Source organism: Eurosta solidaginis, chromosome 5 (assembly GCF_040869045.1).
Source record: "Eurosta solidaginis isolate ZX-2024a chromosome 5, ASM4086904v1, whole genome shotgun sequence".
NCBI lineage: Eukaryota > Metazoa > Arthropoda > Insecta > Diptera > Tephritidae > Eurosta > Eurosta solidaginis.
This window is the reverse complement of record NC_090323.1, coordinates 36,804,492-36,828,677: the sequence shown is the minus strand read 5'-3', so window position 1 is coordinate 36,828,677 and position 24,186 is coordinate 36,804,492. Positions and strand designations below refer to the sequence as shown.

General features: G+C 36.0%; 1 long non-coding RNA gene across 1 annotated transcript in view; it reads left to right on the top strand.

Annotated features, from left to right (window-relative positions):
* Positions 1-9,635: 9,635 nt before the first annotated feature.
* LOC137233873 (uncharacterized) overlaps positions 9,636-24,186 on the top strand; it is a 50,978-nt gene continuing 36,427 nt past the window's right edge. Inside the window, exon 1 of the long non-coding RNA XR_010947587.1 lies at positions 9,636-9,848. This is a non-coding gene — a long non-coding RNA (uncharacterized lncRNA). The remainder of the gene's footprint in view (positions 9,849-24,186) is intronic.

Genomic DNA, 24,186 nt, shown 5'->3' with positions numbered 1-24,186 from the left:
CGTATTTATGGTCCGATTTTGCTCATATTTGGAAGGCGTAATACATACAAGAATAGAAAGCGACCTATGACAAATAATTGCCGCTAGGTGGCGCAAAGATCGAGATATTCACAAAAATCGTATATGTGGTCCGATTTGGTCCATATGTGGAACACATAATACATACATGAATAGAAAGCGACCTATGATGTCCGATTTGGCTCCTAGTTGGAACATACATACAGTCCGGTAGAAGTAACATCAAAATATTTTGGAGTTGGAGTAGGGACAAGCATACGTGGTGCAGAGTCGAGTAAAGTCTTTGGAAGGATTATGTATTGAGGACTTATATTGTAACAAATTGTCAGGAAAGATTCCTTGTAATAATGAGTCACTAAATGAACTAAATAGAATAAGAAATAATAGGCAATTAAATAAAGACTGAAAACTATGGAAATAGATGACTACAATAATAAAATGAATGAAATACTAAATGATTTGACCATGTAAGAGTACAAAGACAAGATCCCACATCCAGATTGCAAACCAAAAACAACGGCCTAGTAGACAAACTTTTTAAAATGGGTATTATTTCCAAGTCGGAAAGAAATAATATGATCACTACAACGACACTATCTCCCTGAATCTACGGGCTTCCAAAAGTTCACTAGGAAGGTACTCCTCTCAGACCCATGTGCTCTGTTACCTCATAACCATCCTCCGGCCTTTGCAAATATGTTGCAAAAATTTTGAAGAACTTGACAATGAATTCGAATTATAACATTAAAAATACTATTTACTTCAAAGATAAAATTAATAATACGTACATTTATGACGATGCAAAACTGATATTTTAAATTCAACGACATAATTTATACACAACTGAGAGGATTACCAATGGGATCACCAACGTCACCAGTCATTGCAGACATTGTAATGGAAAAGTTGCTGGAAACTACGTGGAAAAATTTACAATTAAACCGAGAGTACTCACAAAATATGTTGATGACATATTCGCAATAGTCAAGGAAAACGAGGTTCAAAAAACACTGGACGTATTAAATTCTTTTGATAGACATATTAGGTTCACTACGGAACTCGAAGACGACGGAAAGTTACCCTATCTCGTCTCAATTATAATAAGAAAAGGCAATAAAATCAAGTTAGAGTGGTATAAGAAACCAACATCATCAGGACGTATCATTAATTTTCATTCGAAACATCCTAAGACAATGATAATTAATACAGCAATGGGCTATATAAAACGAATGTTGAAAATATCGGATGACACTTACCACAATGAGATTAAGAAAGAAATAACAGTATTATTAAAAGACAACGATTTTCCGGATAATATTATAAGAATTTTAATAAGAAGAGGTCTATCAGGAAATGTGGTAACTACACCAGTAAAAGCGAAAATATTTAAATCTGTAGTTTATGTACCTAAACTATTAGAGCGCCTTGCAAAATCTGACTGTAGTGAGGAAATAAAAATAGCCCACAAACCAATAAATATATTAAAATATATTTTCAATCGTACCAAATCGGAAATACTAGAAACGAAAAAAAGCGACGTTATATACAAAATACCTTACAGAGGTAGTGACAAAGAATTATGTAACAAGATATATGTGGGCACTACGAAATCAAAATTCAAAACGCGTATCCGATTTTAAACAATGTAATCATACAAATAACCACAAAACAGCACTCATGACCCACTGTGCTAGAGAGGCACACACTCCGAACTTCGACGACGCTTCAGTTATCCAAACAGAGAAACAATGGAAAAAGAGATATACATTGGAAATGTCACATATAGTGAATACACCGACATACATATGTACGTATAAATTACAAAGCAGATACTGATAACACAGCTCAAGTATACAGACACTTGTTAACAAAAAATAAACAGTTTAATACTCCTCGTTGGAAAATACGGATGTTAGATGTGGTTAGAGAATACGGATGTAAAATAAATGTATGTATCTAGTGTTTTTCGGTTAATTTTATAGAATTATTGTTTTTTACATTATATGTTTTTATGTTCGTTGTTAGTTCGCCCTGAAGACGATTACCGATATGTAATCCGAATATATTGGCACAAATATAAACACCGTGTTTTTATTTATATGGCCTCGAGCCAGTAAATAAAATGGTAAAGACTAAAAACTTTAAAATAAAATAATTTAAAAAATTTAAGTTAAACGGTTTTATTGAAAACAATACTTACACGAAGTAATAATAATACTAAAAGCTAGTGTCAGCCGACATGGCAACTCTAAATAAGTAAAAATACGATTTTGAGGAGAAAAATCAAATGAACGAGACGAAGCAGTCTGTCTCGAACCTTCAGCACGAAGCGTCGTATTTAACACAATCATAATTCGCTTAAAATACATTAAAGTGTATATTCATCATTTCTAATAATAACACTTTCTTTATTTAACATTAAATAAAATAGCGTGCGTTGAATTAATTATTCGGAACTCTGACAAACGTAAGTATGCCATCGTGATACTAGAAAATAATTAGGAAGGTCCTAGGTACTAGTCATCACACTCCTCATCAATCTAGGGCGTTGATCAGACAATTAAATAAAAGCGTTGGACGCGTCAAATTTCTATTGATAGTCATATATAAGACCAACAAAACCTTAATAAGGTTTTGCTACGCCTCACACTTTTAGAAATTTCACGTGCCCAACGCTTTTATTTAATTGTCTTATCAACGACCTAGATTGATGAGGAGTGTGATGACTAGTACCCAGGACCTACCTAATTATTTTCTAGCTTTTATTATTATTATTACTTCATGTAAGTATTGTTTTCAATAAAACCGTTTAACTTAATAATTTTTTTTAATTATTTTATTCTAGAAATATTTCCTGCTATAGGGAAAATTTGTGTACCCAATTTTATTACGATCCGTTAATATTTCTTCGGGTTATGGCTCCCGAAACATAGAAAATTGCTTAGTCATAAAGGGGGCGGTTTCCAAAATTTTATATATATAAAAAGTGGGCGTGGTTGTCATCCGATTTCACTCATTTTCAATGCCAATCTATTCTGGGTCCAGATAAGCTAGTGTACCAAATTTGGGGAAGATATCTCAATATTTACTCAAGTTATCGTGCTAACGGGCGGACGGGCGGACGGACGGACATGGCTCAATCAAATTTTTTTTCTATACTGATGATTTTGATATATGGAAGTCTATATCTATCTCGATTCCTTTATACCTGTACAACCAACCGTTATCCAATCAAAGTTAATATACTATGTGTGCAAAACACGCTGAGTATAAAAAACAACAATGTATGCCTTATATGTAAACATCATGTGAAGCTTGTCTTCTAGCAGTTAAGAAGAGAAATAAATGGCAAAAACCCTATTATTTGAAAAATCGGTTGTATGGAGGATGTATCTATAGTGGTCCGAGCTCTTCAGTTCCTACAAATGATTATTTGGTCACCCCAATATACCAGCTCACCAAATTTAATCGAGATATCTCAAAAGTTGAGGGACTAGTTTGCGTTCAAACGAACAGACGGACATGGCTAAATAAACTCATCCTGATCATTTCGGTATACTTATAAATATGTATACATGGCCATAGAGAGAAAATCCGGGCCCGGGACTAAACAATTTACGGGCCCCTATAAAATTTCACTAATACATTTGATTAATTTGAATTAATGACGTCTCATTCATGAATCATTATATGGATAATGGATTACATCAAAAAAAATTGTTGCCGCATCAACTATATGATTTTGGACTAAAAGCTGAAAATAAAATTAACACAGAATATTTACTATTTATACCGTTTTATAGTACCTTAGAAATAGAATTCTCTTTTAACAGCCATATATTGTTTCAAATAATCTTTTCTAGTTATTTGGTAACATTTTAGTACATTTCTAATATTGATGATTATAAATTTTAATTATTCAATATAGAAGGTTCGGATATCAAGGAGTGGCTTTACTTGCTTTTTTCGCTGCAGAATTTTTAGAACATCACAATTTAACTGTCTTGCCAAAACGGATTCAACACAAAGCGTGGCAAGTCTTGCAACTCGCTCTTTTTGATTCTTGACAGGACGCTGAAGGAACGTTCTGCACTAGCTACAGTAATAGGTATAGTGCAAAAGATACTTAAGCAACACAAATGTTGGGGAAAATCGTATACAGATTTTGAACATATGTAGATGGCATTTAGCAATTCCTATGGTAACAGGCCTTTATCAAAATTTGCTTCGTAAATGTGTTTCAAGTGAATTATTTCGCATTCTAAGCTTTGAGAAATGTCCGACTTGTATTTTTCTACAAATTATGCTGCGTTCGCCCGAACCGTAGTTTCATCCATGTCTTCAAATTAACACAAAAAGGAAAACGTCTCGCTCAAATTTCTCATAGCTGCAAATCGTTCAGTAATGCCAGTGATTACCGAATCAACGATCACCAGGAATGTATTATTTTTAAAATCAGACTCTGAATCGTCCGTAATCATCTCGTTTAAATTATCTTCAGAACGTCTTTTGGATTTTCTCTTTCGAATGTCCGGAAACTTTGGCTAGATGTTCAATCGCATAGCAACTGTTTTTCGTTCGTATAAAATTGTTTCCCATTGGTTCCTGATCAACTTAAAATCAGCTAATAAGGCATCTAGATTTCGGACCTCAACATCTATGGTGGCGTCTCTAGCTTGGAGGACCACGTTTCTTTCATTAATGGTAGTCAGTATTTTAAACCAAATTGAGGACAGCAAGATATATTCGAACTTGTTGATGTACTTGAGAATGCCGGTAACATCGCCGTATGCTTGCGCAGTCAAATTTGGCTTTTGGATGAAAGACTATGAAGAGAGCTCGGTACATTTTTTGAGGATTTCCCATTGTTGTAGAGTGCTGCTAAAAATAGTAAAACATTTTTGTACAACTCCGAAGAAAGTAATTGCAGCCGTACAAGATTCTGCAGCATCAACACCAAATAAATTGAGACTGTGGGTTGCACAAGGCGAGTAATCAGCATTCCAGTTTTTGTCGAGAATGTGACGTAGTGCTCCGTTGTAAGCTCCTTTCATATTGGCGCCGTTATCGTACCCTTGTGCACGACAATCTTCAATCAAGTATGGCAAATTAGATCAGCGATTTTCTGACCAGTTTTTTGGTTACAATTCACGAAAGTCAAAACCCGTTCTTGAATTGTAAAATTTGTTGCTTTCGAATTGAAATGGAGTTAGCGCATAATGAACGTAGTCAACGTGACTAGCATCAGGCATAGGATCAACGATAATAACAAAATACTTGGCTTTCTTGCCTTGATCTAATATAGTTTCCCTCACGTGTTTTGCACAAATTTCTATAAACTCGTTCTGAATGTCTGTGGAAAGATAGTGAACTTGCGTACGTTTGTGCTGCTGTTGTGAAATCCTAACTTTCTCAAAATTATCTCTAAGTATCGAATCATAATGGATAATAAGATCATATATGCCCAAAAAATTTCCTTTGTTTCGTTCACCAAGATATATACTTTCGCCTCTAAAAGATAGGCTTCTTTCACCCAAAAATAAAAAAGTGTTCAAAATTCTATATAAATTTTTTTTCCACTTTTGAGTTTCAGTGATTAGCTGTTCATTGATAACTGTATTAATTTTAGCCCCCTTTTGAATTAGATTTTGTAAAGATCGCCATTGTATATAACATTTAATGTAATCTTGCGTATTTTCGTGTGATGGCAGTTTATCGTATAGCTTCTTTCATACCTGGAATTTCGAATATCCGAATATTTTAGGTCGATTTAAATTATTGGTGCTTAACAGTCGACATGGTAGGCAATAAAAAGCATTGCTACTGCCCCTCCACACTAACCAGTCACGCTCCACTTTCTCTCCATTTGGCAAGATTCTGTTTAACAACGAGGTAGGAAATGCCTCGTCATGACAATCACGTGGAAAAATAACAGGACCCTTTTGGTAACCTCGACGAATTATTTCGTTGACTCCTTCAGATAGCAAAACCTCATTATTCACGGTACCGGTGTCGAAGTCGTTTAAATAATCCGGACTTTGATACATAGTTGGTGGTATTGTTGGAAGACTTTTTGAAGATGAACCTTCATCAGTGTCACCACGATTTCTGGATCATGTAAACATTCATTTTTGTTTGATGTTTTTATTGTCTCCCCCCTGTTCGAAGGCCCAGTCAAAAACTCATTATCAATATTCGTTGCTTTTGAAATTCGGCTTAAAATTTGCACATGGAGCAACTAAAGACACTCCTGAATTAAAAAAAAAGGCTTAGTACCTCTAAATCGCGGTCCCCCTAAGAAACCCAGGGCCAGGGGAATCCCCTCCCCCTCGTCGGGCCTGCTTGTATACTTGATGGGTCTATCGCGTTTTTTTAAGGACTTACAATTTTGAAATCCGTGACAAACTAAATATACCAATTCATTTTCATGAAAGGTATAAAAGCGTAATAAGATAGTGGAGACAATGTAGATTCAAATATAAGATTTATAATATCTTAGCTCATGACACTTGCAATATAGACATAATTTCAACAATTAATAACAGTCACTTGAACTCGGGAAAATATTTATTTAAGCAAAACTGTAAATTAGACAATGGTACATTGTACAAACCGTGCTGTTTCGCTATAACACTCTATGTTCATACAGAAACTTTTCTGAACGACGTAAGATCCTCTAGAATTTTCAAAAAGCGCCGAATGGCTAAAAGTAGAAGCGACTAACGGTTTTTAGGATGCCCAGAATCGTATAAACGGGTAAATTAAACTTTAAGTGAGTACATTAGGTTAGATAAATTATGGAGATGTTTCGGACTTTAAGGTAAAAAAAGGAGGAATAAAAATTCCTCGCTTCACTTGAAGTACGAAATAAAACCCTAATTGAGATTCCTGGTTTTTCCAAATACCTGAAAAGGGTATGACACCTGCAACAAGCACAGATATCAGCAGATCTTTAGGCCGAGCAGGTCTACAAATTGTCATACATAGCGACTCTGCAAAGCAACTTGCAATAAAATTCAATAACAGAAATTTACTTTGCGGGTATGCTGAACAGTAACCGACCTTTGGATAATTTACAACATTATGACAATATGAAGTATTATGACCGTTTATAAATACACTAATTATGACATGTGGGTCAAGCACACTCAGCCTACTATTACACAGCATACGTCAGATTGGAATCATTTTATAAATAAACTGGAACACAAAGAGGTTAAACTAAATTTCATTTACTACAAATTTTGATCTCTCAATCTCATATTTTAAATGACTCTAAAACGAGTCATCATTTGCCATCACTGACGGTGGTCTAATTGCTCTTCTAATAGACACTCTAATATCTTTAATTACAAGATTTTCCATGCAATTACTGTCATAATTTTTTCCAACAACAAAGAAATGAATGATTAGTCGTCATAGGTGAATAAAACGGCAAAATAATATGCAGACAGACATAAAACAAATTAGAAGTTCAAGCAGAATTAAAATGTAACATAAAAGAAAGAAATTATTAAAAAAGAACTTTAATTTTATTTTTACATCATACAAGAAAATTACTTAATATTTATGTGCTATCAACAGAGTTGCATTTACTGCTTGCGAATGATAGTTTTACATGAAAATCGTTTTGTTGCAAATAACTGCAAAAGCTGCTTGCAACGTTTTGTTAGATAGCGTCAAGAAGGGGCGGGCAGGATTTGTGTTAGACTTTGACAGCCAGCAGGCGCGGTTTCAGTTGTTTGAGGTGTGGACAGAGATAAATTGAACTTAAATAATTTCAAAAAAATAAAATACATGTGGACTTTGCAAAACAAAGCAACAATTAAAAGGAGAAAAAGAAAACAGAAGACAAATTAATAGAAGGAAAAACAAGTAAGGAAATCTAAGTTCGGGTGAAACGGAACATAACATACCCCGCTGTAAACTTGAAATGCTGAAATAACTCCGACGGGATCCCAGACGTATCCCGAAAAGCATTTAGAAATTATCCCGTAAGGGTACCAAAATGATCCCTAAATAGTCCCGAAACGGTCCCGAAGTGATGCCGACGGGATGTCGGACGGATCCCGAAAACCATCCAGAATTGATCTCTGAAGGGTAAGTAAGCAAATGATCCCGAAATAGTTCAGAAAAATTCCCGAAATAACCCCGACGGGATGCCGAACGGATCCCGAAACCCATCCAGAAATGATCCCGGAAGGATCCCAAAATGAAAAAGTCCCGAAAAGACCCCGATAGGATCCCGAACGGATCCAGAAATGAACCCGAAAAAATCTCGAAATTACCCAGACGGGATTCCGGACGACTCCAGAAATCATCTCGGAAGGGTCCCTAAATGATTCCGGAAATGGTTCAAAAAAGTCCCAAAATTACCCTCCGACGGGATCCCGGACGGATTCCGAAAACCATCTAGAAATTATTCTGGAACAGTCCTCAAATGATCCCGAAGTAGTACCGAAAAAGTCCCGAAATTACCCTGACGGAATCCAGGACGGATCCCGAAAACCATCCAGAAATTATGCCGGAAAGGTCCCCAAATGATCCCGTAATAGTACCGATATTACCCTGACAGGAGCACTTTGGGTTATTTATTATTTCTCAATCATTGCGGTAATATTTCGGTTTAGATTTCACATTTTTTTAGAATCCTATAGGAATCATTTCATGATTGTTTCGTGATCAAATACGGGGATGTTGCGGCATAATTTCGAAATTTTTTCCCAGATTTCAGGACTACCTCGTAATCATTTACGGCTTCTTTTCGAGATCGTTACGGGAAATATATCAAGGCGGCTTCGAGATCGAATCGGGATCAAGAATATTTTCAGATTTATTTGCGAAATCGTTTCAAGACAATTTTAAGACCAATCCGAAGTTACTTTTAGAACCATTTCACCATTACTGAGAGATCATTTTTTAATTTTTTTGAAATTATTTAAAACTAATTTCGAATAGAATCCTTATTTTGAGACTATTTAAGAACCACTTCGGAACTCTTTCACTAAACTTAAGAATTATAGTAAGTACCTAAGCTAAAATTTTATATTGTCATGAAAACGCCTGAAAAAGGTTTTTTGTTTTTTTTTTTTTTTTCAAAAGCATTATTATTCTACAACTCTTTACATATTTCAATATTTCATAATTTCGTTCTTTCCTTTGTACGATGTACCCACAATTTGATATTGCACGATGAACGTTTCAAAGTCTGATAAATTGAAAAATTTGCGAAAAAATTATTTGTGTGACCATTGGCCATTGATCACCTAAAATTTTACTGGGCGCCATAGCAACCAGGTGAGCATAGCCTTATATCACACGCTAATCCTTCTCTGTATGAAATATTTTTTTAATTAAAAAGCAAATAATAATAGCACAAATCGGACATAAAACATTATCATAATTTAAATAACCAAAAAACGGCACTCATGGCCCACTGTGCATCTATTGGCCACTGTCCGAACTTTGAGAAAGCGTCGGTATTACAACAACAAAATCACTATAGAAAGAGATTAACACTGGAAATGTTACACATAATATATACACCACCAGATATACGACTAAACGACACGATACTCACAACAAAATCGACAGTACAAAATTCCACGCCAACGCCAAATATGACCAACGCGAACGGACGTTTAGCTCAAAATGTGTGTATGTTTATAAAATATGGTATATTACGTGTTTGAAAATTTGTTTTTATATTGTTTTGTATAGTCTTTTGAAGACGGTTACTGACGTGTAACCGAAATATATCGGAATAAAAAATAAAACTGCTGTTAAATTATTGACGTCGAGCCGGCACACATAAAACCAACATCTAAAAAGTAAATATAATCTAGCGATCATGTGGTTTTAATTAGCAACGCCTTTGTTTATTGAACTGAAAAGAACACAAAAGAATTGCTAACGAGAAATTAATTAAGTTTGCCTTTGTGTCGGGAGAATAAATATAAATAACGAAACGTTTTTTCTTAAAGTATTTCAGACACTTGTGTGAAAGCAACTTAAAAATGTATGTTAAGTCTATAAAAAACAAAACATTATTTTCTAATCATTAGGCCCATTGTCTTGTTAAAGAATCTAAAACGTAGACAAACATGTTTCAGTGCGGTTATATACATGACATAGTCCCAAATAGCATAGCCCCAAATTTAGAACTGACAATAGTCGCATATTCCTTTGCGACTCATCCCGGATTCATCTTAGACTAAACGCATTTTTTGCAGGGATATTACAATTGGCAATACATTGACACTAGCACAGTTCACTTTAACCACAGCACATAACTGGATTTTTGCAAATTCTCACAAAACTATAAAAATTTGGATGCTTATATGTACATACATATATGTTAACATATTTCCATTTGTATCACATTTGTCACATTTCATTCATTCGAACTTGACTCGCATTGCGAGTATGTAGTTCTTTGTCCGCATAAAGGTACCCCGTAACGGCATAAACTAATCGAGATAATTCATTAGCCATGTCCGTCCGTCCGTCTGTCCGTAAACACGATAACCTGAGTAAATTTTAAAGTATATTAATGAAATTTGGTATGTAGGTGAGTAGATGAGTGCCCAACTCAGATCGCTATCTAAAATGAACGAAATCGGACTTTTTCGAAATCGAAAATTTCGAGAAACCAAAAAAGTGCCAAAAATTCATTACCAAAGACGGATAAAGCGATGAAACTTGGTAAGTGGATTGACCTTATGACACAGAACAGACAATTAATAAAATTTTGGACAATGGCGTGGCGCCGCCCACTTTTAAAAGAAGGTAATTTAATAGTTTTGCAAGCTGAAATTTGGCAGTCGTTGAAGATATCATGATGAAATTTGGCAGGAACGTTACTCCTATTACTATATGTGTGCTAAATAAAAATTTGCAAAATCGGAAGACGAACACGCCCACTTTAAAAAAAAAAGATTTTTTAAGTCAAATTTTAACAAAAAATTTAAAATCTTTACAGCATATAATATTTTAAAATTTGATTAAGCTGAAGGCCGGTTTTAAATAGAACAAATAAATATGTTTTTGTTTTAATTTATTTTCACTCAATATTTCGAATTCAGTCTGAATTCATCATCAGGAGCTAGAACAAAATCAAAGACACATATGTTAACGATGATGAGAGTTTAGTGTCATTCGATGTCGTCTCGTTGAGCCCCAGTATGCCTGTAGATTTAGCACTCGAGATAATAGAGTCAAAATGGATAAAAATAAAAGAGTACACGTCCATGACCAAAGAGCTTTTTCTGACAGTGGTGAAGTTCTGCATAAAAGAGAACAGGTATTTCAAATACAATGAAAAGATATATGAGCAACGTTCGGGGATGCCCATGGGTTCGCCAGCTTCGACCGTTATAGCAGATATCGTGATGGAGGAGCTGCTTACCAGATTCGAGGAGGATTCGGTCAACAAACCACGATTGCTCACAAAATACGTCGACGACTTTTTCGCCATAGTCAGAACGGAAGACATGGAAGTAATGCTGGGCCTTCTAAATGGATACCATAGGGCTGTCAAATTTACAATAGAAGTGGAAAAAGATGGAAAGCTACCGTTCTTGGACACTCTTGTTATTAAGAAAAGAACATGCTAACTATGGATTGGTTTAAGAAGCCGGAAGACTCATCAACTTCAACTCGCAACACGAGAAGAAAATAGTTATTAATACGGCCAACAACTTTGTGCGGCGGGTTCTTTCCATCAGCGACAATATGTACCATAACAAAAACATAAAGATAATTAAAGAGACGTTAGAGGACAACAACTTCCTCATCAAATTAAAAAAAAAGAACTGATTTATAACCACTATTCTCGACCCAGTGGTGAAAATGTGTGAGAAACATCGCAGGATAAAATATACAAATCTGCAACATATGTCGCTGGGCTATCGGAAAGGATAAAATATTCGAACTTATATGATAAGGAAAACGTACGACTAGCCTTTACGTATGACAATACGCTCCGGTGCATTTTCAGCAATTTTAAGGATAAAATATCCAAGTATGACAAGTCCGATGTGGTATACAAGATTCCTTGTAATGGCGACGGGTCTCACTTATGCCAGAAAGTATATGTAGGGACTACAAAATCTAAACTTAAGACAAGGATATCCGCTCACAAATCAAATATAAAATTAAGGAATAATTTTTCGGAAAACAAAACAGCTTTAACATCACATTGTAGAGATACAGGGCATTACCCGGACTTCGAAAATGTCACCGTCTTGGAAGAAGAGAAAAATTACAATAAAAGATTCATTTTAGAAATGTTACATATAGTAGACACACCTAATGACAAGAAAATTAATTTCAAATCCGACACTTCTAATTGTGCATACGCATACCTTATAAAAAACAACAGACACCCCTAATGCATTTTTCAAAAACATATACATATATGTATGTATGTAAATGCATATTTACACCATCGTCTTGGTGACAACAGCACCAACGCTAGGATGATCAGCTGAATCGTTACTGTTTTGCCGTCTTATGTATTGATGTTTTCCAATATTTTTGTTTACAAAAACTGTTCTTTAGTTTGTTTATATTTTCTGTTTTATTATGTTCAATACCTTTGTTACATATAATTAGTGTTAAACAATTTAGTCTTCTAATCACAGTTGAAGAAGTAAGTAGTGATGTTTTGTTTTAAAATTTTTTGTTTGTGTATTGTTGGAGGAACACCAAGAGAAATATTAACGACACGGGCCTTTAGTTTAATGTATTACGTTTAATGAATATAATGCGACTAAATACAAAGATGTGAAAAAATATCATGTATGTATTCATATATGAAGTATATAACGGGCTTAGAGACAAACGAGCAAAATATTAGCGTTGCCATATCAATGAATATTATTAACACTCCTCCTCAACGTGAATGTTTTGGTTAAGTTACTGGTCCTCGTTTAATCCCAAGCGTTTTGAAAATCTCAAATGTTTTTCTTTACTCAAATTTTTCGTTAGAACGTCAGCAATCATTTCATTAGTAGGAACAAATTTGATCTCAATGTCACCGTGCTTTATTATATCTCTAATGAAGTGGTGCTTGATGTCGATGTGTTTACTTCTACCATGAAACGTTTGGTTTTTGGACAAATGCTGCGCACCTAAATTATCGCCGAAGATAATTGTTGGTACCTCTTGCTTACGTCCAATTTCATTCATTAGGTTACGGAGAAATATCGCCTCTTCTACGCCTTCTGTAAGTGGAACATATTCGGCCTCTGTGCTGCTTAGTGCTACTGTCTGCTGTTTTTTAGACTGCCATGATATTGCACTCCCGCCTAGCATAAAGGCATAACCAGAAAAAGATTTACGATCCATCATATCGCCTCCCCAATCAGCGTCTACGTAGCCTTTAATTGGGTTTCCACATGCCCGATACGATAACTTGAAATGATACTGTCGACGCCAAATATCTTAATATGTGTTTAGTTCCTGCTTCATGTTCTTTGTGGGGTTCAACATTATGCTGCGCTAACTTACAAACCGAATGTATTATGTCTGGGCGTGTAGATATGGCCAAGTACATTAACTCCCCTATGCAAGATTGATATTCGATAGGGTCTATGCGTTTACATGTGCCACTTTCACATCCGAATGAAAATCCAGCATCGAGTGGTATTGATGCTGGCCTGCACTGTACCATACTATGTCGTTGAAGCAAATCTTTTATATATTGGGACTGGCTAATATGCATTGCGCCAAGTTCACCCTCACGTTCTACCTTAATACCCAAAAAATATCCAAGTTGACCTTTGTCAACACATTCAAAACTATTTGCGATATGTGGTTTAACGTCGTTTAACTCTGATTTTGTTTTACAGGCAATTATCAAATCGTCAACATAAACGGCAATTAGAGAAATATTATCGCCGGTTTTTCTTTTGTAGAGGCAAGGCTCGTTTACGCATGGTTCGTAACCAATTTCTTTCAGAACACCATCCAGTTTCGCATTCCATTCTCGACCCGACTGTTTCAAGCCATAAATGGCCTTTTTTAAACGTAGAACCTGATCTGGATTCGCCTCATCCACGAAGCCTTCCGGCTGCCTCATATACACAATGTCGCTTAACTCACTATTTAGGTATGCAGTACATACGTCCATTTGGTGAACAAAAAGTTTCCACTCAACTGCTAATGCAAGTACCAAAAGAATAGTTGAATAGCGCACCACAGGTGAAAACGTCTCTTTGTAGTTTATACCTAATTGGTGGTTGCAGCCTTTCGCAACCAATCTGCATTTAAATTTTTCTAAGCTACCATCATCGCGCCGTTTAACGCTAAAAACCCATCTGCTACCAATAGCGCGATGGCCGTTTGGCAAACTCTCAGCCTTCCAGGTTTCATTTTTAATTAATGCAGCGTATTCTTTTTGCATCGTATCTGCCCACTCCGAAGCGTGCTTACTGCTAAGTGCTTCCTCAACAGACTGCGGAATATCAATAACGTTTGAACATTTCAAAACATTTAAACAGCTTCTTATTTTCTTTGGCCTACCGCGCAAACCAGTGCGTTATAACTTAGGCCTGCCACGACCACAGCATGTATGCGGCTCCTCCTGAACTACAATTTCGTCATTATTATCAAACTCACAATTTTCGCGACCACGCTTTTGCATTCTAACACATTCATCATCATCCTCGCGAGCACGCTTTTGATTTGTAAGGCCCTCATCATCTTGCTCTTCTGAATCATTATTAAATACGTATGGTTGTATATCGTCCACCAAATCTATGGCAGAATTATCATTATTGTTTACTAATTCAGCGAACCTAACATCGCGTGCCTCGATTATTCTTCGACCCTGCTGGTCGTATAGCCGATAGGCTTTCGCCGTAAGTGAGTAGCTTACCATCTTATATTCTTTGCCTTTGGCCAGTAATTTGTTTTTCTCAGTCTTATCCAAGCAAACCGCTGTCGAACCAAATACTCTTCAGTGACTTACCAATGGCTTTCTACCCGTCCACACCTCGTACGGTGTCATGTAGCTCAACGCTTTCGTTGGCGAACGGTTTCTTATATACACTGCTGTTGCCATCGCTTCTGCCCATAGCATTTCAGAAGCATTCGCATACGTCATCATCATTCTCGCCATCTCAACAATTGTTCTGTTCATCCGCTCCGCCACCCCATTTTGCTGTGGGGAATATGGAACGGTGAGCTGCCTTTTTATACCACAGTGCTTAAACAAGTTCTCAAAATTCTTATTCACGTACTCCAAACCGTTGTCGCTTCGCACTATCTTTATCTTCTTCCCAGTTTGACTTTCGACTAAGTTTTTAAATACAATGAATTTTTCATAAACTTCATCTTTGGTCTTAATAAAATATATAAATATTCTGCGAGATTTGTCGTCAATGAACGTTACGAAGTACCTAGCACCACCCAACGAATTAGTTCTAAAGGGGCCACAAACATCCGTATGAATAATATCGAGCAAATCTTTAGCGCGCTCGGTAGAATTATGTGGAAACGGTTGTGTAGTGATTATACATTTCATACATGCTATACAACTTTCACCTTTTATGAATTTCATGTTTTCTAACCCAAGAACCATCTTCTTTGAGGCTAGCTCTTGTAAGCTTGCATAATTTAAATTCCCATATCTTGCGTGCCATTGTACACAATCGCTACTATTTAAACTAAAACACTTATTTTTTATATCATCAATTATAAATAGACCACCGCTTTGTCTTGCTTTTAATATTGATTGGCCATACTTGTCATAAACGACTGCTTGCATTTGCGAAAATTTAACACGAAACCCCTTTTGTACAGCTTTGCTTACTGATACAAAATTACCTCCCATGCCAGGTATGTACAAAACATCTTTTAATAATATATCACCCTCGGCAGTTTTTATCTCCACTTCACCTATTCCTTCCGAATATATATATTTACCACCAGCCAGTCTTACTCTCTCTGTATGTTCTTCAAATTTCGTGAACATCGCCCGATCGCTGCTCATATGTGCTGTAGCTCCACTATCCACGCACCAAGTATTACAATTGATGACCGATGTATTTGTTGCTGCTAACATTGTAAATGACTTTTGCTCTCTGTGAAGGTCTTTTTTATTTTCTTTATATCGGCATTTTGCCGCGAAATGGCCTGTACGCTCGCAAGTAAAGCACTTCAAATCTTTTTTGCCTTTGTTGTTTTCGTGTTGTATGTTGTTGCTGCTTTTATTTGTATGTACCTGTGCATATACTTGAATGCCGCTAGAATCACCTGATTTTTCTCGTTTACGTTCACCTTCCTCAATGACTTTAGAGGTCACAAAACTAAAATTGGGAAGACTGTCTCTCGTTTCCATAGCTATCACACAATGATCAAAGCTTTTAGGCAAACTGGACAAAAACATAATTACCAACAATTCATCTGGAAGTGATGTATCCATTTCTGCCAATTTGTCTGCTACGTTGCTAAATTCATTTAGATGCTTTTGCATGTCCTCACCTTCATTCATTTGCATGTTCATTAGTTTTTTGTAAAGCGAAACTTTACGAACAGGCCCAGCTGCTTTATAAAATTTTTTTAACGTTACCCATGCTTCCATTGACGTTTTGCATTTCTTAATATGCATAAGCTGCGTCGACTTCACTCCTAGATTTAATGTTGCCAAAGCCTTTTCATCGAGCTCATCCCACTTTTCTGCAGTCGCTGCAGTTTTCACAAGTCTACCGACCACCACTTTCCATAGATCCGCATGTATAAGTATGCTCTTCATTTGCACACTCCAACTGTCGTAGTTCTGGCCATCCAACTTCTCGATTTGCAGCACACCCGTCGCATTCATTGTGCATAAAAAACTTTAACTTTCTTTAATTTGCCTTTGCAAATGTAATTTTTCGATTCGCGTTAATATTTCGATTTTACACGTGTCTCTGGGCCCATAACCAATGTTGGAGGAACACCAAGAGAAATATTAACGACACGGGCTTTAGTTTAATGTATTACGTTTAATGAATATAATGCGACTAAATACAAAGATGTGAAAAAATATCATGTATGTATTCATATATCAAGTATATAACGGGCTTAGAGACTAACGAGCACAATATTAGCGTTGCCATATCAATGAATATTATTAACATGTATAAAAAAAGAGCTTTTTTCGTTTTGTGTATTTCTAGCTCCTGATGATGAATTCAGACTGAATTCGAAATATTGAGTGAAAATAAATTAAAACAAAAACATATTTATTTGTTTTATTTAGAACCGGCCTTGAGCTCAATAAAATTTTAAAATATTTTATATTGACGGCCAAAAACATTCTACATTTACAGTATATAAGTAAATTATGTCAACATTCAACGCCAGTAATGATATGGTGCAACAAATTACAAAAAAAAAGAAAGAATCAAAATAGGCGTGGCTCCACTTTTTTTCATTTAATTTAGAGAAAGCGCCGGTACGAACTCACGAATTGGACGAGTTGATCAAGCAGCGAACCACAAAGAAAAAAGAACAATGAATTAGAATATAATTCAAGGATTGTTTATTTGCATAAAAATGAGAGGTAAACTACATATATAGAAGGATATATATGAATTTATGCAAATATATACAATAATTAAATAAAGGTAAAAAGTAAAATAATGAAAGGAAGAAAAATACCTTGTAATGTTGATGACGACTGGAAGCGCAGCGGTTGGTGGATAGCCAAAGACTGTCTTCTCAAGTCGTACATCAATTTGTTCTCACTGCCTTCGCAAATTCTCACCGGTGCATTTCCCGGCACGAGTAGTTTTGCAGCATACGGCTGCATCGAGAAATGTCCAGTGATTCCCAACTATTGCAAGCCTTTTGGCTTCAACAGTATGCAATGTATGCATGGATGTGTATATCATCACTGGGCTGTTGCGCGTATCGAATTTGGATATACAATACCTATTTTAACTTTATATAGCTACTAAGGCGGTCTAAACTATGCAATCCACGGAGGTAGTTGTTGGGTGGACATCTTTGCTATGGGTTTGTTATAGGTATGTTATAGACGAGGTATGGACGAGCTTTCGATTTCCTATTACAGCTTTTTCAATTTTCTATTAACAATGAGCTACCGACTTTTTGTAGATGAGCCATCAATTTATTATCAAAAATGTGTCCATTTACTTTCGAAAAATAATACATTAATTATCAAAAAATTACAAATCTGTTGTCAAAAAATTATTGGGTTGTTATCGATAAGTTTTTGCTATTATCTCAACAAATTACCGATTTGTTATCAAAAAGTTATCGATTTGGTGTCGGCTTGCCTCTATTTGTTCATTGCAGCCTTGTAAATTTTTAATCGAAAGATAATGGATTTCTTTCCCAAAATTAATCGATTTACTATCCAATGTCTATCTATTTGTTATCGAAAAGTTATCGATTCCTTATTGAATTGTTACCAACTTGTTATATGCGTATCATGAATTTTGTATCGATCACGCATCGATTTGTTAAAGCAATTTCAAAATAAAATCAATATAACTACTGCAAAACGTCGATGACAATCCGTTGAGAAATCAGTAAGAAGCCGTTGACGTTATAATAACAATCAGATGACAAACCGACAACTCGGCTATGAAAATTTGCTATCGTTACTGCCGTGCCGCCCCGACGGGCAATTTTCGTATCAAGATTGCATCCATCTCTGACGGAGTCTGATGTCGTTAATTTTATCTTAGCTAAGATTAATAGTACAGGTTCTATTAACATTAGTGCACATAAATTTGTTTTTAAGTATGTGAGGGATTTTTCTTCATTTAAAATATCAGTTCCAGATGTATATTTTGATATGGTTCTTGACAAATCTTTTTGGCCTATACATTCGGTGGTACATTTGTACACCACAAAGTCGAAGGTTGAGCCTCGCGCACGTATAGTTTCAAAAAACTTGATTACCAGCCCTGCAAATACGATTCAAAAGTAACTATTCACTATCAGAATGTTCGTGGTTTGCGTTCTAAATTAAATGCATTTTACCTTAACAGTTTTACTTTTACTGCGGAAGTGATTGCTTTCACAGAGACTTGGCTAAAACCTGATAATTTAAATTCAGAGTTATTTTCAAATGACTATGTTGTTTTTCGGTGTGATCGTCAATCGAGAGCAGGTGGTGTCCTGATAGCTGTATTGCCCAGTATTTCTACTGAATTGTTGAGCTTTGAGGACGCGCTTGACATTGAATTCATAGCTGTAAAGCTCTTTTTCCCGAATTTTTTATTATATATTTCTTGTTCCTACATACCGCCTCGGTCAGATATGTACGTTTATGATTGCCATAAAGCAGTTATCCACAGCCTACATTCTCGTTTGCGTGATAACGATCGCCTAGTGGTTCTTGGGGACTTTAATTTACCATACGTTAGTTGGATTGGCAACGATGATTCAAACTTTTTGACTCCTGTTACTCAGCATGATTTCATTGGTTCGCTTATGGAATTGCCGCTAGTTCAGATTAATAACGTGGTGAACTCTAAAAATAAGTTGTTAGATTTAGTTTTTGGTGATAGTTCAATAGGTACTGGTCTCAGTCGAATCCCTGCCTTATCCCTGCCTGAAGATCCCTTGCACCCTACACTTGAGGTTACACTGAACAATTTACTGCCTACGATTAATTTCATGGAAGTGTTATGTCGTTCTCGTTCGAGATGTTTTAAAAAGGCTAACTTTGATTTGCTTAATCAACTGTTAGCTTCCCACGATTGGTCTGACCTTTATGCTTGCACTGATGTTGAGGCTGCCACGTCTATTTTTTATAGTTACCTAAGTGACTTTATTAATCGTTGCGTTCCGGTTCATTTTGTTAAGGCTAAGAGTAGTAAACCACCTTGGTTCTCGAGGCAACTTGCTAACTTGAACAATATTAAATCGAGGCTCTATAAGCGTTTTAAAAGATCTGGTTCTTCTGAAGATTTTTCTAAATATTTAGTTGCCCGTTCCAATTTCCAACGCCTGAATCAAAACTGCTACAAGTCGTATTTAACAAGATGCAAAATTGAGTTTTTTAACAATCCTAAAAAATTTTACGGGCTTGTTAATTCAAAGCGCAGATCTTCGGGATTTCCATCATCTTTGTCTTTGGGTGGCGAGAATGCTAGCCTTGGCCATGATATTGCCGACTTATTCGCAGACTTTTTCAAATCGACCTATTCGTCAACCTGTACCCAAACTGGTAGTTATCCGTTCGAGATAGTTAGTTCTAACTGTATTCTCAATCCAGTCATTGATAGTGCCACTGTACTTCAGAGTTTTTTAGCTCTGAAACCGATTTTTTCTCCAGGGCCCGATGGTATTCCTGGCTGTATGCTTAAGTTCTGTGCTGTGAACTTAACAGAACTGATCGTAAAATTGTTCAATTTATCTTTGCAATCGGCGTCATTTCCATCAATTTGGAAACAGTCATTTATCATACCTCTGCACAAGAAAGGTAGTAGATCTAATATTGAGAATTATAGGGGAATTGCTAAGCTTTCAGCTATTCCTAAAACTTTTGAACAAATAATTACCTGTCAGCTTCAACATTCGTGTACTTCTATATTATCACCCTTTCAGCATGGGTTTGTGAGATGTAGGTCAACCACCACAAACCTACTTGAGTTTACCTCTTTAGTTCGGGATGGTTTTTTGGCTTGCAAGCAAACAGATGTGATTTATACGGATTTTAGTAAAGCTTTTGATTCAGTGAATCACGAACTTCTGATTCTGAAGCTTGATTTACTGGGCTTTCCGAAGAGTCTGACTTCATGACTCTCAAGCTATCTTTCTAATAGAACCCAAAAGGTGCTTTATAAAAATATTATTTCAAAATCAATTCATGTTACCTCTGGTATACCTCAGGGCAGTCATTTAGGCCCATTGCTTTTTACTCTTTTTATAAATGATCTGCCACAGATTTTGAATCATTCACGAGCTCTAATGTATGCCGATGATGTAAAAATTTGCTATACATGCTTGCCTTCGGAGTTAACTCGCTCAAATCTACTTCAGGTTGACTTGAACTCATTTCAACGTTGGTGTACAATAAATGCATTAGTTCTAAACTGTTCCAAATGTAAGTTCATGACATTTCATCGCGTGAAGCCTGTCCTGTCTTCTTATGCACTTTATGGCACTCTTATGGAGCGTATATCTTCGATTAACGATTTAGGGGTTCTGTTTGACTCGAAACTGAGCTTCAACTCACATATTTCAGCTATTACTAATAAAGCAAAGGGTACCCTTGGTTTTGTTAAACGCTGTGCTAAGGAGTTCAAGGATCCGTATCTGACCAAAGTCCTCTACACTTCGCTGGTCCGCCCAATACTTGAGTATTGCTCGTGTGTTTGGTGTCCATTATATATTACTCATATAAAGCGTATTGAGTCTGTGCAGAAACAATTTTAAATTTTTGCTCTACGGGCCTTTAACTGGGATTCAAATCTTCATCTTCCGTCTTATAGAAGTAGACTTCTTCTCATTAATTTGCCAACTCTGGAAAATCGTAGAATATTACTCGGGGTAATGTTTCTGCATAAGCTAATTCTAGGTGAGGTTGACTCCTCTGAGCTGCTAAGTCGATTGAGCTTTGCAGTTCCTGCTAGGACGTCCAGACACTACGTGCCCTTCCATTTACCCCTGTGTCGTAGAAATTTTGGCAAAAATGATCCTATACGTGTTTGGTGCTCGTACTATAACGACTTGTATAATTGCATTAGTATCGAATGTTCGTTTGTTGCCTTACGCAATGGTATACTTTTCAGTCTCAACTGATATCTTAAAGTTTATTTGTTTAATTTGTAATGATAGTTTAATTTTAGTTCTTGTTCAATGTTAAAAGAAATTGTAAATTTTTAATTTATTCCATTTTTAATTCTATACTTGTATATATTTTTACGCTATGATTTTTTATGTTAATTTCCTTTGTATTTTGTTAGTCGACCACTCTTGTTAGTTGACTTTAAATAATTAAATAAATTAAATAAATAAATAAATAATAAGCCGATGATAAAACAACAATTTGTCGGTAGGAGTTGCTAATGATTAAAAGCCGACAAAGCACTTCTCATAAAGTCCGAATTTATTTCTTTGTGATAAACTTACTTTGTGGTGATTGAACTTCAACTTCCGAAGGATCTCTAGTTAACCTAAAAAAGTAGTATAAAAGCTACCGAGGTATTTCAACTCACTATACTGGCGGCCGCTGTGGTTTGGTGATAGCATGATCCGCACCACACTGAAAATCCTGGGTTCACGCCCTGGGAAAAGCAACATCAAAATTTTAAAAACAAGGGTCGTCCCTCGGCAAATACTCCGCGTGAACTTCTTCCGTCAACAGCTTCTCAGTGAAAACTCATTTGCCTTGCAGGAAGTCCCTTCGGAGATTATCGCGCCTTACATTTAACTTTTATTTATGCACGCTAGAAAGCTCTAAAAGGCGGGAGGATATGCTGAGCAGCGAGTTTTAAGATTTTACACATCGATACCAAAAGTATGGATAAGACGGTGTAGTGATTACGCGCGGTCTGCTTTCCATTTGCTTTGTATTTATGGCCAGCAGTGAAGGGTTATGTGGCAAGCAACACGAAAATCGTGGAGCTGAACAAAATTTGTCACTGAAATAATTTTTCCTGTCATATTGGAAAATACATGGGGAAAGCGTCATTAGATGGATATAATTTGCAAATAGCTCATTTAGTATCGAAGCTTAAAATTTATCCATAAAGCATTTCCCCTTTCAAGAAAACAAAAATTAGTCAAATAAATGGCCACTGTAAGTAATGTGGAGGTAGTGTGTTGGCTTATACGAAATGTCCAAGCTTCAAGTCGCGGATCAATTTAGCAGGTCAATAGATACCAAATCTATCCCAACTTCCTTCATACCACTCAGTGCAGGTATGTCACTTCCTCTGCGAATTTTTTACATTAGTATAACATAAGCAAGCGAGCGACAGTTTTGTGTTAGTGTTTGTAGAACTACGTTTAAATCTGCGTAAAGCTTATAGAGCCTACCAGTTAACTTCCTTCTATGTATGCCACAGACATCACAAAAAGGGCTGTAAAGCTTCAGGAGAACTGCAAGATGGCCTTCTCTGGAACCGTTTCATGATTCGAAACCTTGAATGGAGGCAGTTGTGATAAAAAACTTGAAGACCGTGATCTTTGTTCGCTAAAAAAATGCAATGTTGCAATTCTTGGCAAGAGTGATTTGCTAGTGATTTTCGCTATTAAAGCTAGTTGCCAGATAGTTCCTCTTATATTACATAAGCATATATATAGATCTTACTCACAAAATATTAATACCCAATTTATCAAAGTGTGAATTACAGCATATATGTACATGGCTCCGCAAAGTGATAATTAATTTAATGCATCAACACTCAACATATCACTCGTCGCACTTAACGATATTACTTGCAATACTTAATATATTTGTTGCTGTTTTATTAGTGTTCAACTAAAATGGAAATAAGCTGCAATGAAACAGAGCAACATTTTTTATGTAACTACTTAGAGTGTTAGCATGTGGCTAATCAAATTGAATGTTGTTGATTTAAATTCTGAAACGTACAGCAACAAAAGTCAACTGTTGCACACAAGCGAGTCACTAGCCAAAACTTGCTCATTAGCATATGTTGCATGTAACATTGTGTGACAAAACTAAAACGGACGAACAAAATAATCAACAAAGTTATGAACGCATATGTGCGTAGTAAAATTGTGTACGATGAACTCTTGTATGGGTAAGTGGGGGATGAATGAAGATCATTGGTTGTCAGGGCACACGCGAAAATGATATAAACAAGTTCATATTAAACTTGAGCTACTTGAAGGCACTTGATAAATTTAAAAATAAAAATTTCATTATTAAAGAAATTTTGGCTTGAAAGGAAAGGAAAGAAAAGGAAAGAAAAGAAAAGAAAAGGAAAGGAAAGGAAAGGAAAGAAAAGGAAAAGAAAGGAAAGGAAAGGAAAGGAAAAAAAGGAAAAGAAAGGAAAGGAAAGTAAAAGAAAGGAAAATAAAAGAAAGGAAGGGAAAGGAAAGGAGAGGAAAGGAAAGGAAAGGAAAGGAAAGGAAAGGAAAGGAAAGGAAAGGAAAGGAAAGGAAAGAAAGGAAAAGAAGGGAAAAGAAAGATTGGAAGTCAAAACCGAAGCCAGAACCAACCGAAAG